Source organism: Phalacrocorax carbo, chromosome 2 (assembly GCF_963921805.1).
Source record: "Phalacrocorax carbo chromosome 2, bPhaCar2.1, whole genome shotgun sequence".
In the NCBI taxonomy this organism is placed as follows: domain Eukaryota; kingdom Metazoa; phylum Chordata; class Aves; order Suliformes; family Phalacrocoracidae; genus Phalacrocorax; species Phalacrocorax carbo.
Window position 1 is genome coordinate 151,153,262 of NC_087514.1, and position 14,612 is coordinate 151,167,873.

At 39.7% G+C, this 14,612-nt stretch overlaps 1 protein-coding gene across 5 annotated transcripts in view; it reads left to right on the forward strand.

Moving 5' to 3' along the window:
- SVIL (supervillin) overlaps positions 1-14,612 on the forward strand; it is a 148,332-nt gene that overhangs the window by 37,972 nt on the left and 95,748 nt on the right. The gene's annotated exons all lie outside the window — the stretch shown is intronic.

The following is a 14,612-nucleotide window of genomic DNA, read 5'->3' on the forward strand; positions in this document are numbered from 1 at the left end:
CAGAAGCCTAATGTGACAAATTCTACAAGCCGCATTCAAAGCGATAAACTTATTCGGGCAGATCTTGCTGGTCTGTTTTATCTGCTTGTCACATGCTCAGTTTATTCCATGCTAATGAAAAGCTCACTGTCCACTGTGCATCTGAGTTGATGAGGTTAGGCATTTGCTAGGGCCTAAGGGGAAGACTCTCTGTGCCTTCTTCCAGGTCTGACTTTTCTGAGACTTCCAGAAGGTGTCCCAGCTGGGTTCTTCATGCACAATTTAGAGGAGATAGCAAATCACTTCATTTAACCCACCCACACTTAACTGAAGTTGCTTTGTCATGGTCTGCATAGGCAAGATTGAAACCAGTGACTCTCTTTGTGTTCAATGTATGTTACATGGTTTGCAAATCACTTAAAACCCAGACCTTTTAACGGAGATGATAAAATTTAATGCAAGTTCAGAGCGGAGTAGAATGGCATGTGGCTGACAGTTTTCCGTGACCTGGAGGATGATGATTTTTGTATTTTGACCCTTTCATTAGAGTTGTTTCTAGAGGAGCCAAATTTCAGGCCCTTCATAAAGTGGTTTGAATACCAGGAATTAGCAATCCCCCTCTCTCCCTGCTTGTACAAGAAGGACTAATGCCTAGGTGGTAGATGTCATGCCCAGTATTAGAGGAGGATGCCCTGGCAATGTTCAGGATCTATATGCTCACAGGAGATGCAGATCCAGGCGTTGCCCAAAGACACTTCTTCCTCTTTGAAGGACCAGAGTTCCTGTACTGCACTGGAGTAATTTATCTTTTTGTTTTGGAAAGACTGTGGAGATGCTAATAATATATGGTTTTTAAAAAATCTTTTATTTGTGTATACTTACATACTTCAGTGGTTTCTTTGCACTGTGAGGTGAACCATAAAGGTAATGCTGCTCACCTATGTTTCACTGGATCCAAACCTTTATCTTTTTCCAGGACATTGTCACTGCACTACTTTCTCAGGAATTGCTGTGCTCTAGTAGCCCTAGTGGTAATTTTCAGAGTTATGTTGACTTTTGTGGTTAGTAAACATATATTTTGGAAGCTCCCAGTTCCTTAAGAATTCTTAAATTATAGTTCTCAGCTTCTTTGTGGGAAAATGGTTCTAACTACCTGAAAGGAAACATTATAATACAAGGGTTTATAACAGTGAGTTCTAGTACTTCTCAAATGTATTTATGTTACAGAAAAAAATGCAAGCAATTCAGTGCCTTATGCCTTCATCGGGGCATAGGTAGTTTATCTGCTTGGTTATGCCCACCTTTTAAGGCTGAGCTTGCTCTACTTGCATCTGTTTGCTTATTTCAGATTCTATGTTTGCATTACAAGTCAGGGCTGATAATTTTGGTTTTTTATGGGAATCAAATACTTAAGCTGTTTTTATAACAGAACAAAACTTCTGTTCCTTAAGATAATTCTAAGAATACTTGTCCACTTGTTTCAATTTTTATTAAATGCATTTTGTTCTGCTGCATTTGTCTTTGCAGCTTTTAATTTCTTGAAGGAGCCGAACTAAAAAAGTTTTGGATGGGTGGAGTAAAAAGAGCTGCAAGATAGAGTTGACAGTATAATTGGATTTGAAGCAGCTACAGGCTGGGACTGTTGCAACAGCTGATTTGATCCTTCTGAGTTTCAAGAGCTATTTATGGTAGATTAGCTGTATCAAAGCTCTACTGTTCCAACCATAAAAGGTCGGTCCTATGTGAAGTAGCCACACTGCATTTGGCTTAGTCCTCTGAGGTTGGAGAGCCTATAGCTTTTTATGTGGATAAATCCAGTGATGGACGGAAATACCAAAGGCAGATCAAGGAACAACGTTGTTGAGGACTTCACATGGCAGCGAACTCTTAAAAGGAGATTTTCAGTAATAAATTTTTTGCTCTAATGTTTGGAATCAGCACTTGGATATAGCTCCTGCATATTTACTGCATTTGGTGAACGCATGCTTTTAGGAAAGTGCTGTTCTAAATTTATCTGACTTATTTGAATCATCTTGACTGCACATGTACTTGCCAGCCTTGCATGTTGATATTTGGTAACTTTTGTGAAGTCAGTTTTCTGTTTTCTTAGCACGTGAGTGTTAGGTCCTTTGGAAAGAATCTTAGCTGAAGTGAGAAACTTCTTTAAACCAAGAATGATGATATTCCTGGCTAAAGAGAGCTTCAGGTGCTATCAGTAACTATTTTGAGAAGACTTTGACCCCTTCTGCTGCATCTTTACCCCTTTATTTCCTCTCTTGTGTAAAGGCAGACAAGTGGATTTTTTACAGGATTCTGAAGTAAGTAGCACCTCATTCGGAAAGCTTGTGCACAGTCGCTTGAGCCAGTTGTTTGAGAATACTTGTGGCTTTGTCAGGTTGAAATGTGAGTGGGTTTATTCCAGCCTGTGCATGCCAGTCATTCAGCCTTCCTTAAGGCATTTTGTGTTTTTATTCTCGTGGTTTTGCTTAGAGGATGAGTTCATTCTGCTATGAATGGAAAGCCCTGTCTCTGGTTGATTCGTGTGTGAGGTGTCTCTCTTTTCTTTTTCCATTTTAATACGTTAACCTTAGCCACAGTACTAAAAGCAGCTATAACAACGCCTCTATAAAAACAAATTTTTTCAGTAGTAATTTTCTCTTGTGTTTAAGAAGTTCTACAAACACTTGTGAATACTGTTGCATTGGATAACTGTTGTATTTTGAGACTTGGAGTGTTCTGAGGAAAGCTTCCTCCAACTTTCCATTCTCTTATTTTTAAACATTACCAGGACACCACAGGTGAAAGTTACTGGCACTGTTTTACCTTCCTCTCCTGCAGCAGTATCAGCTGTTAAAGCGGGGAGGGGGGAAGCATAAGGGGCGAGGGGGTGGGAATAGGAGGTTCCTTGCTCAAAGGATGTTCCAGGTGTTGTATTTTAACACCCAGAAACACAAGAATAGTGTCATTGCCAAGGAGGTAAATTTTCTGGTTTTCACTTTCCCTTTCAGGAACTAGCAATTTAAGGCCTTCTTCCATTTTCTTTGGATTACAAATCTGTATTTCTCTGTCAAATGGATCTGGAATTTTTATTCTGAATTACATAAACCTGTGTTTTAGTCTACAGAATACCAGAAGACAGAACATGTCTGGAGAGTTTTCTGGACCTTGTTAGGTACACATTTAAATGCTCACCTCTATCTGCATATTTTATTGGAGATTGAATCCTTCTACTGGCAGAGGCAGTGAGGGTTAGGAAGGAACTGCCTGATCAATATCCTCCTTCAGATAGCCTGTTAATTTTTGTCTTGGATTAACAGCTGTGTACTTCAGATTAATACCTGACTTTAAAACATTTTTACATTGCTTCCAGTAAAATTAGTATTTTTAGTAGTCCTCCTTTTTTTATACGATCTGATTTTATTTCTTTGCTACTTGCATTTTAAAAAGCAAGTTGATATATATTGCTCCACCTTTTCAGCATGCCTGTGTTGTGCTCCTGTAAACCTGTTAGAAGATGTTAATGCCATAAAAGCCTTAAAACAGACCACAAAGACATCAGATACGGAAGTTAGGTACCCCAGAGTCTGCACAAGAGCAGGAAGAAAAACACTGTTACAGCTTTTAACTTGAGTTTCAGGCTCAAATGCTCTAAGGGTCTAATACAGGAAATACTTTGATGAGAACTAACAATATCAGCTCTTCTTTGTGCAGCAAATGCTTAAACTTGTTGGAACAGGTACACTTTCTTCCCTGCTATCTCTGGGAAATGAGTCAATTTAAGCATTATTTCTACCTCTCCCAATGCTGTTTGTCTTGACTGCATTGCTAAATTACATTATTGGCAAAAATTTCCAGTGGGAAGGAAGATTTCAGATTTCTAGGAGCTTTATTCAGAACGACTATAGCATTGTACTTGGCATTTCTTTGCTAAATTCCTTGATTTGATAGTTTATATGGGATAAAGGTAGTGGGAAAACACAAGCAGTTTTAATCTAGCCGTGCCATTTTTACGTTTTATACAGAGAAGAGAGATTACACTATATCTGTACACTGAGCTCCCCAAAACAAACTAGTTGAGGAATAGCGTAATGGTAGTACACCATTCTTCTTCACAGCGAGTCAAGGTAGACTTGGAGATGGTGGAGCTGAGCCATTTGTGACCAAGACATTTCTAGACGGGTCAGTGGAGTCTTCTGCCAGTTTTCTGTGTGGAAAGGGTTTGTGCATTATCCTGAATACATCGTAACACATTATGAGCAGAGGTTTCTCTCTTGTTTAGATTTATGTTGATAAAGTGGTTTGAAAGCTTTATATAGTCTTATTACATTTGTTTATGCAAAACATTATTAAGAATGTGTAGAATTTGTGGTTTGAGTTTTGTATTTTTAAATGCAACATTGTAATTTTTCTTGCTTAGAACATGTTCACAAGATTGGCTCTTGTCTATGAAGCCTTTCATATAATGAACATAAGTGAAAATTGCACAAGCTTACTTAGTTTAAATTGCCATTGTCTGAGTTCATGTTTGTTCCCTGGTGTTTGCTGTTGTGCATGGCAATTTCACTGCAATTTAAAGAGGCAAAAGCTCTGGTATAGTTTGCAGTAACAGGGTGGCTGAGATTATTCACTTTGCAGAGGCGTCATGGTTTGCAGTGTGTTTTCTTACTGAATGCATAGCCGCCTGTTTCTCCATGGAGAACCCTCCATTCAGCTTAATGTAGGGGAATAGTAAGCTCTCAAAAGAAGCAGCGTGCATAATGGCCTCACCTTATTAATTAACTCGTTTTGCTACTTTCCCAGCTAGGCACTTTAGAGTTAACAGACACATTGGAAGGTCACGATTTTTAATGAGCAAAACATGTCCTAGTTGGAGTCTGCCTTAAGCAGATAAGAATGCGTTGGGTAACTGGTGATAAAAATGCTTCTGATGTCACTTACTCACGTGGTGGTGTATTGAAGGGAGCCTTTCAGTGGAAAGGGTACAGCAATTATGCATTAAGTCTTTGCTGATTTATGTGGATTTAATTGATGGGATGGTCTCTTTGCTCTAATGATGTCAGTTTTCAGATTTAAAAAAAAAAAGCAAAAAGCTGTAAAGTCAGATTTCAAAGACCCAGATTAAAATAATTCAGATTTCCTGGCATGTCTGTCTTCAGGCATACAAAAAAGCATCACAATGAAGCTGGGCATGAAGCATCATATGTTGTAATAACTAAGGGCAGATCCATTTCTGAAACAACTTAAGGCTCCATCAGGCTGTTACACAGGAAGTGTGTCATTTCTCCACACAACTGAGCTGTTTGATGCCAAAAGTTGCCGTGCTCTTACACTTGGTCAGTTAAAGGAACTGGGTTCAGGTATTAGTCGAGAGATTGCATGCCAAAGTACTGTGAGAAGTTAATAATACTTCCATGGAGTTAATGACTGCCAAATGCGCTGACTATCAGAGTTTTACAGGTATAAGCCATGAGGAGCAAAGACCTGCAGGATTTCATTCTTGCTCCATCGAATCAGCCTTAGGTTTAAGAAAAATTGCTGTCTCTTCCCTAAAATAAAACAAAGCTAGCACTGTCTCCTATAGTTCGTTGTGGAAGGAGGGAGAGTGTGTATTAATGTTTCAAAACAGTTGCACCAAATGATCTAGTGAACATGCAAGTCTCGTGCTTCACATGTGACTCTTACGATCTTGCCCTTTCTGACAAGAAGCCTAGTTAAGCCACAGAGACATCTAGAATAACTTGTTAATTCCTAGAAAATAATTGACCCATCTATTTATATTAGAGTGAAAAATGGACAGCATTTTAATGTCTTTTTCCATTAAGTGACAACTGGCCCCAAAACCAAGGTGAGATCCTACTGGAAGCAATGTTTCAGGCAGGTGTTAGCACTCCAGCAGGGGCTGGTAATGCTAACCCTGTAGCCAGAAGTTAGGTCTGGGACTTGAGAGACCTGGGTTCACTTGGCTTTGGTGACAGTCATCATAACATCTGCCTGCCTTCAGTTTTCAATAAAAAAAAAACAACTTGCCCGAGTTGTTAACACAGGCAACTGGAGCTTAACAACTGAGGGAGTTGTTGCTCCAGCAGCATTGGTTTTACTTTTTTCTTCCACTGCATTGCAAAGACAAGTAACTGGTTTTTTTGCAGCGAGCAAAGCTAACCTTGAATGATCTATTTCTTATTGTAGTCAAACCATCCAGAGCATGTAACTCATTTGAAAGAAATAGACTCAAGGATTCAATGTTGGTAATTCTAAGCAGCATGATAAACTCTTGAAGTTGAGGGAAATGAAGCTTACTGCATGCCTTAAAAACCCTAACTGGAGTTAGTTTATACTAAAGCTACTTCAAACAAAAAACATATGCCAACTGTGTGGACTGTACATGCTGACTTTGAAAACATAGCTCAACCCCCATCCTTTCATTCTGATCAGATAGTAAGGGTTGTCTATGCAAGCAAGGAATCTTTACATTCATCGCTGGAGGTTGTTTCAGAACAGAAAACTTAATTTTATGACTGTAAAATGAACTCAAGTCTTTAAAGGCTGCATTTCAGTTACAGGTTTAAATACCAAATTCTCATGTATTCTTACTTTTCTTACTTCCATTTCTTATTAAATTATTGGTGGGGAAACAGTGGAAAAAACCTATACCTTATAAAATAGCATGGATTATATTTTGGTTATAGAGCTCTACATACTAAAGTGTACTGATTATCAGTACAGAACTATCTAAAGGTATGCTACAAATGTAATGGTGGCAGATGCAATTTCGATATTGCCAGAATGCATTTGTCAGTGTTTATGTGCAAATATTGGAGTTACAGATGTTTAAACAATTGCTTTGTTAGGATTCGAGGTGGGGTGAGTCCTGCCACTCAGCCATTTAAAACTGAACTGAGCAATTAACCCAAAAATGTTCCCGTACCTCTGAAAAAAAATCAAGAACATTGCACTTCCGGTCAACTGTAACCAACTGTACTGAGAATGAACAAAGCCATTAGAAGGCTTTTTTATGGTCAGATCTGCTTATGTAGCAGTCATCTAGATTGTGTTTCAACTTATTAGTTATTTTGTACTCAAAACACTAGTGAATCAGAACACTTCTGGAAGAAATGTGTTATGTTTGAAAAAATTATTTGTATTTGGTGTGTGGACAACCTTGGTATTTTTTTCCTTGTTGAAATTTCTAGAAAGGATAAATGTCTTTTGGCTTATTCAGAACAAGAAAGACTAACTGAACTAACCATTGGCGTGTAGGAATCTACACCAAGTCTTCATCTAGCTACTGATTGCCATGTGTATTTGAAGAGTGACCTGTCCACCTGGAGATCTCACAGACATGGAAATGGGATGTTTCAGCTGTAAAAAACTTAGTTAGGTTAGGTCCTTTGAAAAAGTAGCAAAGAACTGGTTGTCTTGAAGTATCTCTGAGCTCAAAATAAGGGATTTGATGATCATATGCTCACATGTATAATTGTGCCAAATAAGAGAGGTAAGTGTTCAGCTCAGAGGAACTCTGGTAACTTAAGAAGTTGCAAAGTTAAAAAAGCTCCCATACATGCAAATGCTTGGCACATCTCTTTTGAACAGAGGCTGGAAGCCTTTGTTGATCAGTCATTAGATGAAGTCACAACCCTTTATGTTTAAAAGTTCTGTTTAGGTGGGCACAGGAAAAATGATCCATCCTGGCACTTACTCAGACCATAAAGACTTCATTTTTCCAGTGTTAATCATGTTTCTGGCTATTTGGATTATGTATATTTGCTGGCTATAAGGATTCTTACTGGTTGAGTCAAAGGAGAAAACATAGCATCAACACACTTCAGTCCAACATTTTGTTCTCTGAGCTAATAATGTGTGTCAGACGTATTAACTAGGAGGATTTATAGGATTTGAACAGGTTGCCCAGAGAGGTGGTGGAGTCACCATCCCTGGAGGTGTTCAAAAAATGTGTAGACATGGCACTTCAGGACATGGTTTAGGAGGTGTGGTGGTGTTGGGTTGACGGTTGGACTTGATGATCTTAAAGATCTTTTCCAACTTTAATGATTCTATAATTGTCTGATTCTATAGCAATTACTAATTGCAGAAAAATATAACATCACTGATAGGAATTAGTGCTCTTTGTAGCTGTCCTGCTTTAAACAAGAGGGCTCAGGAGCAGCCTTGCTGTTCACTTGCTTGTAAGCTGGTGTTTAGGGCTGTTTTGAAGTGGGTTCAGGTTTCAGGCTGGTGAGTTTAAAATTCAGGTCTCCCCATTTCTTTTGGAAATACCTAGGCAATTCGGACACCATTTGATGAGGCCAGTCACATTCTTTCCTGCTGCTTTCAAGAATGATGGTTGCTGTCCACCTATGTTAGACACTCAAGCACACTGCTGGATCATGTTCCTGCAAATGTTTAAGACTAGGGATACCAAGTTCTTCTGGCGGCTTTAGGCAGCTGATGGTTTGGATTGGCAGATGGGAATAATGGAAGCAGCAACCTCACTTTAAAGTATCAGTTTAGGAATCCCTTTCACTCACCCCTCTGTTCCCAGTTTGCTCCTGAACCACTCTCTCCACGTGCATCAGTTGGCTACATGGCCACGCAGATCAGGAACTGCTCTAAGAACCTTTTTCCCCTTTCTCTCTAGTGCCATGGGTTCCCCAGTCCTGCTCACCATGGCTATGCCAGTGTGGGTGCTGATTCCATGGGGGTGGGACAAGTTGGGGTTAGAAAAGAGCTGCTCAGTGTAGGAGTGAGAATGAAGGACAGGTGAGTAGGGAACACAGTGTTCGCTCTGGTTAGATGGCAGATGAAGGGGCAAAAACTGTGGGCCTTATGAGCTGTGAGGCACCTCAGTGCTTTGCATTGTTTTCACCTCATTACGTGGAATGTCAGCATCTAAATGTTTGCATCTCGATACCTATCATACTGTGTTCACGATAGGCTCAGTTTGCTTGATTTAGAGGCTTCAACAGACCGTGGTAAGGCATGTAGGACAATGTGTTGTATTAGTGTTGTGCTAATATTCTTATGCTAAGGAGAATTTCTCTCTCATTTCAAGATATCATATTGATTCTTGGACCAAGCCTACTGCTGTTTCTTCTAGCCCAGTGTTGAAATTGCCCAGTTGTCTACTTACCTTTGTGTGGTGCTTCTGAAACAGCATCGTGGGGACTTAAATCTGAACAGTATTCTACTTAAAATTAGTTAGTTCTGCACCTTTCATTTGAGATTTAAGTAAACTTTTGACTTGAATTACAAAGACTTATATACTGCCTGTGCTGGGTTGTTTGGACTTAAGTAAAAATAGGTGTAAGTGAAGCTGGTGTGTAACTCTGAAGTGTAGCTACGAAAACTTATGTTTGATATCACAGAAACTTTGCAGCTTGATTGAAGCCAGCACAGAAGCAGCTAGTTTCTAGTGAAACATTAAAAGGATGAGTATTTCAGAATTAAACCTAGGGCCAGTAATTGAGTAGACTTTTATGAGTGGCTTGTGATTGCCTGTGATGATGCGAGACTGAATGCAGACGATGAAATGTCATGACAACACAACTCTATGGAAGTTAATTGTCACGAAAAAAGAGACTTCACACACATTTCTCTCAGCAAACACTTAAGCTAAATCAAGAACTATTAGGCTTAGTTGCCCTGGCTTGTCTTCTTGGTGTTGCAAGTAGCCTTCACAGCAGGCTTAGGGAGATGCAAGACTTCAGAGAGACAGAGAGGAGAGAATGCGAGACTTGAGAGAGATCAAGGATTAGAGACCAGGCTTTGAGACTGAAACCTAGAGCTGGTTTCAAGGAGAACCAAGGGAAGTACTTAGAGAAGAGGAGCGCTCTCATGCTTTTGTTTTTACTGTCTTGATTGGATAAATGGGCTAGTTTAAACAAGATCTTCGGGTCACCTCTCTGCTGAGAACAGACAGGTTTGATATGCTGGGATAATAGTCTAAGATTTAATCTTGGTATTGTATCATGGGATTACACCCTAGGAGGTGTAAATGACTTGTTCTCAACGTTAATTCACTTACATGTCATGTGCCCTTACAATGCCTTGTTCGGTACCTTGGGATATTTTATTCCTTAATTCATATCTTTGATTCAGTGGCTGTGAAATGCAACCTGCTGCTTGACTTCGGAGTCTAACAAATGGTTTGTGTTGAAATGAACTCTGGATTGATGAACACTTCTGAATTGCTTCTTTCTTGTGACATGTGACAATTAGTTGATTTGCCAACTAGTTCTCTGTTGTTTGTGTTGCTTCCACAAACTTGGATTTTTGTGTTGAACAGGAGAGCAAAACTTAAGCATAGCCCTTGCATATTCCAAGACTGAGCTGAAACCTAACTATGAAAGCTGATGGAGCTGAGATGCACCCTTCTGCCTTCAAATGGATGCTTAACTGCAGCTCCCACTGGGCAGACATGTGTGAATCTTCTTGACACAGGGAGTAATTTTGTCAGTTCACTAGGGGTTAAGTGTATTCAGTAGAGTACAGTAAAAACCAATGTAGTTGGTGGTACTGTTCCCATGGCCATCAAACTGTACTCGCTGTGGGTGGTCTAGCAAGGCAGACAAGCTCTGAATGCTTCGAAATATTTACATAATTCAGGACCCTGACTCTGGCCAACATGGCTGTATATCCTACGAGAGTATCAGGTGCCAAAAAAAATTGGGCATTCAGCTTTACCCAGCCTATCGTGTTTTTCCTTGTAGCTATAAGTCCTTCCTACAATCACCTGCCAAGTGTTGTAGCTGTTTAGCTTTAAGGGTTGACAGCTACCCAAACCTGGTTTTATTGCTGGCTAGACATTTAGCTTGCCAATCACTAAACATAAATAAATTATTTTGGGGGGGTGGTACATGGAGAGGAGGGAGTAGAGTTTTGCAAGGCAGACTTGGGGTTAGATGGTTTTTTCCCCACCTACTTTTGGAGCTCTTAAAAAAAGCAAAAATCTAGCTTTTAGCTCAGGGGTTCCTGAAGTAAATTATTTTAACCTTTTGTTGTTGTTTAAAATAATAATAATAACAAAAACTCCATTCTGCTTCTAAAGGAGATCTCTTATAAGTGAAAGGTCCCCCTTCCCCCTACACCACAAAGGATCTGTCCCTGCTAGAGCAAACAGGCAGCTTGTGACTTTGAAATAGATCTTTGTGTTCTGAAGACATAGCATAAATTATTCCCTCCCCTCCCCAGAGGAGGCTGGGAAAGAAAAAAACACCAAGGCCAAATAGCCTGGTTTCTCAGCAGAAGCAAACCAGAAATACTGTAATTTAACCACAGTGATGCTGTGCCTGCTGTACCCTGACCAGTGTCAAGGACTGCCTGTAGTACAAAACCTTTTCACTATGTTTTGGTAAGAATTTACAGTTCTATTCCCAAACACATTTGTTGGCCAAAGCTGTGTCCCGGGAGCTCTAGAGGAAGCATCGAGTGAAAAATTGCAGGTGATGATGTTCTGTAGAGCCACTTTATTTATGGCAATTCAGACTTGCTGGACTGGCCAATAGGCCATTGTATCAGTCACAATTTTAGCCTTTCCCTTTTTAAAACAAGATCATGATTACACGCTGTAGGACTTGTGACCTTTCTTCTTCATGTCTGAGTTGCTGGTCTCTAATTTCCCTTCTCTTTCCCTTCAAGGATTATACCCTTTGTTATTACTTAAGTTATTCTTTATCTGCATTTCTTTTCCCTTTTTCCCCTGCTAACTTTGACTAGTCTACAGGCTCCATTTGGAGGCATCTTTAAATATTGCATTTGCCACATGGTACTGTTGGAAATTACTCTTCTAAATTGAGGCGTTTTCATTGCTTTGTAAATACTTGAGGCAGAAACAGAAAGCAGAAACTTTGAATGCTTTTTTTATGATATGTCAAACCTCTTGTCATGTTTGTTCTGAAGTGGTGGTGGTGAGGGGAAAAATCACATAATTGCATCAGTTGTTCTAAGGTAAGGTTTGATGATGCCTTCATGCCTTTGTTTAATTTTTGTGTGTGTGTGTGTGCCCAAAGAAGGGCAATGGAGCTGGTGAAGGGTCCAGAGCACAAGTCTTATGAGAAACAGCTGAGAGAACTGGGGTGGTTTAGCCTGGAGGAAAGGAGGCTCAGAGGAGACCTGAAAGGAGGTTGTAGCAAGGTGCGTGTTGGTCTCTTCTCCCAAGTAAAAAGCAACAGGACAAGAGGAAACATCCTCAGGTTGCACTAGGGGAGGTTTAGATTGGATATTAAGAAAAATTTCTTCACCAAAAGGGTTGTCAAGCATTGGACCGGGCTGCCCAGGGAAGTGGTTGAGTGACCATCCCTGGAGGTATTGAAAAGATGTGTAGACGTGGTGCTTAGGTACATGGTTTAGTGGTGGACTTGGCAGTGTTAGGTTAACAGTTGGACTAGATGATCTTAAAGGTCTTTTCCAATCTAAATGATTCTGTGGTTCTATTTTGTTAGGAAGTGACAAAAGTAGTTCTGAGCTTTCTTGAGCTGCCTCTCTGCTGGCAAAGGAGAAGCACAGCCAAAGAATAGAAGAGAGAAATGACAAATATTATTTGGCTTTCTAGTTTTGCTTTCCAGTTTGCAAGAATACTAGGAGGAAGCTATTAAATAACTTAATAAAAATACACCTGGCTTAATACATTTAACGTAGCCTTAAATTTCACGTGCTTTACAAACTGTACCCTTAACATTTGTTGCACGATTCAAGTTCACAAGGGCTTTCGATTTACCTGCACTATGCACTTCTAATGAGCTCTCCTTTTGCAACTGGAGATGCATTACATCTGGGGATGATTGGGTCACATGTCTGTGGAATACAGTCATGTCCAAGACAGTGGTTTAAAACTGCAGCACTGTCAGTTCTGAAAAAAAATAAACTACTGTCAAATAAATTATACATTTTGGTACAGAAGAACTGTTTATGCCTCTTGGTAATGGAATAATGTCTCGAACTTACTTTAGCTGTTGCAGTGTGCCAGTTTCATCTGACTTGTAGCACTTGCTGAAGCAAGCTGAGTGTGTGAAATAGTTGTACACATTTCATAAACCCCTTGTTGTTTGGGCAACTGTTCTCCCACATAGGAGCAGCCTTTGAAGGGCTGGTGGTCACATGCTTGGCTTTTAATTCCAGTGGCATGTAGGAGGAGATAAGGGAGAAACAGGTTTTATAGTCTAGAACTGATGAAGTCTGTGAAGAAGCATCACGTCCAGCGGAGGGATTAACAGGTATCCTTGGCAGTAGCACGTGGATGTCTGCTGTGTCTGTTAATCTCTATGAAATGACCTAGATGGTTGGACCGACTGCAGGCTTGATGCACTTTCTGACAGCATAAAATTGGTTTGTAATAAATATGCTAAGGAAGCAGCAGGAATAATGGAACCTATTTGGGAACTGACATGCCATTGGGTTTTCTTAAATCCCTGAAAGTGTAATGCTTGCAAATGAATATTCATAAACCAGGCTATTAAAATTTTAAGAGAACCTTGAGGGGTGATGATGTCAGACTCCAGAGCTAATTATAGAGATGGTAAAATTCTTGGCTAACTAGGCTGACATGCTCTCACAATAGTTTTTACACAATACAAAAATCAGAGGGAGCCATAGTGTTGGATGTAGGTTCTGAACCTCTTAATATATTCCCTGAACTGAAAGTCTACCAGTGTAGAGAAGAGGAAGTATTTACATCCAGCTACTGTGGAAATAAATCAGCTTCAAGTAGTTGAGTTGCTGATCATTTCTTTTTTGCTTATTTTTGTTACTGAATTGGTCACAATTTCTGGTGTGCTTGCTTGCCATGAAGTGCCCTTCTGGGCTGGGAAGCATGTGGTGGCTCTCTTGAAATTGCCAGTCGTTAAATGCAATCTGTAGTGTTCACTAGACTTATTACAGGGCATACTAATACCTACAGTAACTTTACTTACTCAAGGTAGCAATCAGTTTTAAGGTTTGTTGCTTTGTTTTAAGAGACTGCATTTCTCTCAAAAGAGTTATGAAAAATGTCTGATTTCTGTTTTGAAGGATAGCAGTATTTTATAATGCTTTCAGAATTGCTCGGAGCATGGAGAGAGCTACAGAGGTCACAGTTCTAGTCCTACCTGGCAGAAACTAATTGAAAAATCTCTAACTTTTGTTGGTGGTCAGTGTACTCTTACTTTCCTATCAATTTTTTTCCCACTGTATTGATTGAAACTTTAGAAGAAATGCTAAAGCAAATCCCTCATACATGTCATTGTAGTGGTACAATTGGCAAAAATGCTGAACAGGATTCTAGCTACCCTGGAATCAGTGTAGTTGAAGTCCTAAATTTTAGGACTTTCTGGAATTAATGTTAACTGTTCTGCTTCAAATAATACATGCTTCCCTTCTTAAATAAAAAAGGGTGAAAAGGAAGAACCTGTTACAGTGTTTCTTGAATCAAGATCTGTAACACAGGACCCTTTGAACAGCGTAGGAGGAAGAGGAACAAAATAATACTTGGATTTTTTTTTAGATGTGGTGTAAAGTTAAAAAGTAAACCAAACCAAACTGGTAATTTGTTTTGGCAAAGGAACTGGAACAGCTGATCATCCCCTTTCTTTTGCCAGAGCAAGGAACAGTAAACATTGTAAACATAGATGAAGCAGTCCTTCAATCCCAGAAAAATGCCTGAA